The following is a 2,619-nucleotide window of genomic DNA, read 5'->3' on the forward strand; positions in this document are numbered from 1 at the left end:
TGTCATGCAGGAGCAGATGACCGGCGCCGCTATGGCGATGCCCGCTGACACCAACAAGGCGTTTAAGGTGAGTTCTGGCATCATGTACAATACCCCACGTGAACGAGACCACCACGTTACCCCCCGCCAACATGATTGTTCTGCTGTACTCTCTCCCTCTCTCTGTTATCAGACGGAGTGGGAAGCCCTGGAGCTGACTGACCACCAGTGGGCCCTCGATGACCTGGAGGAGGAGCTGATGGGGACAGACCTGAAATTTGAGGGGATGTTCAAGAGGGAGCTGCAGACCTCCATTTTCTGAGCCGGTTTCCCTATGAGCGCTGCTTCCCCTCCCAGAATTCCCGGCAGAGGATGATGGTGGTTGTGTAATCCTCGGTACCCGGCGGGTTATCTGCCGCTCCCGTGCCCGCCCTGTACAGCCGCCATTCCTCGCGGACCCCAGGTCAGATTAACCCTTCACCAGCTGATCTCTGCTACTACTCCCATCATTGCTGGTTAGTAATTAGGTCACTGGTCCCTGAGTGTGTGATTTCTAAGACGATGATGTCCTGCAGGTGGCAGCGCAGGCGTCCGGTCAGTGGGGGGTTATTCCTGGCGGTCGCCGCCCCTTGTTTATCTTCCGTTTTTGTTACATTATTTATCACTTATTAAATGTCGCTCTTTTATAATGAACGTTTGTCCTGTGGTTTTTGCTGCGTCATGTGACGTTCCGCGCATTACACATTGTGGGAAGATTCCGCCGTCTGGTCAGAGTGGCGCAGTATTTATCCGCCCTAGGTGTGATCGCTCCGGAGCTCTTACCCACTCAGCCAGGCTTTTGTTTTTTTATTACAGAAAAATATATTAAAAAAATGCAAAAATCCCTAAAAAACGTTCAAAATGTCAAACGATAGTGACCCCGGAGCGCCCCGCCGCCATCGCCTGGAGTTCCTGAGAAATATCTAGAAATCCGTCCGTTTGAGGAGAAGGGGCCGCGATATCCAAACCGATGCAAAGCGGCGCAGTCACCCCATCCATCTCATTACGCAGCGATCATTTGCTATCTGATTGGTTGCAACAGTCCTGACAGAACCCCAATGAGATGTGGACGATCCTGCGGGGCCGCCATTCTGATTTTATGGTATTATGGGGAGGGGGTGTAATGTATGTACACAGTGACTCCACCAGCAGAATAGTGAGTGCAGCTCTGGAGTATAATACAGGATGTAACTCAGGATCAGTACAGGATAAGTAATGTAATGTATGTACACAGTGACTCCACCAGCAGAATAGTGAGTGCAGCTCTGGAGTATAATACAGGATATAACTCAGGATCAGTACAGGATAAGTAATGTATGTACACAGTGACTCCATCAGCAGAATAGTGAGTGCAGCTCTGGAGTATAATACAGGATGTAACTCAGGATCAGTACAAGATAAGTAATGTAATGTATGTACACAGTGACTCCACCAGCAGAATAGTGAGTGCAGCTCTGGAGTATAATACAGGATATAACTCAGGATCAGTACAGGATAAGTAATGTAATGTATGTATACAGTGACTCCACCAGCAGAATAGTGAGTGCAGCTCTGGAGTGTAATACAGGATGTAACTCAGGATCAGTACAGGATAAGTAATGTAATGTATGTACACAGTGACTCCACCAGCAGAATAGTGAGTGCAGCTCTGGAGTATAATACAGGATGTAACTCAGGATCAGTACAGGATAAGTAATGTAATGTATGTACACAGTGACCCCACCAGCAGAATAGTGAGTGCTGCTCTGGAGTATAATACAGGATATAACTCAGGATCAGTACAGGATAAGTAATGTAATGTATGTACACAGTGACTCCACCAGCAGAATAGTGAGAGCAGCTCTGGAGTATAATACAGGATATAACTCAGGATCAGTACAGGATAAGTAATGTATGTACACAGTGACCACCAGCAGAATAGTGAGTGCAGCTCTGGAGTATAATACAGGATGTAACTCAGGATCAGTACAGGATAAGTAATGTAATGTATGTACACAGTGACTCCACCAGCAGAATAGTGAGTGCAGCTCTGGAGTATAATACAGGATGTAACTCAGGATCAGTACAGGATAAGTAATGTAATGTTTGTACACAGTGACTCCACCAGCAGAATAGTGAGTGCAGCTCTGGAGTATAATACAGGATGTAACTCAGGAAATGTTATCACTAAATGTTACCTGGCTCATTTAGTGCAGATCTGCGGCCATGAGCAGTGACACGAAGAGGTCCGGCTGCTGCGAATGGGATCTCTGACCAAACGTGGTCACTTGGTGGTTGTCACTTCTGCTTTGTAGCGCTGGGACCAGAGAGGCAGCTGCTCATATGTGTAATGTGGTTTCCTGTGGACAGTTACAAAATTCAGTGAAACGGCTGCAGGGTGCGGCCAAATACGAGGTTACTACTTATCATCAGGACCACCATCATCATCATCAACATCATTGTCGTTGACCCTATTATTATTGATATTACTACTACCACCCCCATCCGCTAGGTTATGCTGTGGCACAGTACGAGTGGCTTTGTTCTGCAGTAAAACATTTAAAGGGACACTCCGGCCAAAACTAAACTTCCCCACATGCTCCATGTGTCCGTCTCTCACCT

At 47.2% G+C, this 2,619-nt stretch overlaps 1 long non-coding RNA gene across 1 annotated transcript; it reads left to right on the forward strand.

Moving 5' to 3' along the window:
- LOC142657440 (uncharacterized) lies at nucleotides 1–672 on the forward strand. Its single transcript, XR_012849932.1, has 2 exons — nucleotides 1–67; nucleotides 173–672. It is a non-coding gene; the product is annotated as an uncharacterized LOC142657440 (long non-coding RNA).
- Nucleotides 673–2,619: the final 1,947 nt, after the last annotated feature.

Source organism: Rhinoderma darwinii, chromosome 7 (genome assembly GCF_050947455.1).
Source record: "Rhinoderma darwinii isolate aRhiDar2 chromosome 7, aRhiDar2.hap1, whole genome shotgun sequence".
Classification (NCBI taxonomy): domain Eukaryota; kingdom Metazoa; phylum Chordata; class Amphibia; order Anura; family Rhinodermatidae; genus Rhinoderma; species Rhinoderma darwinii.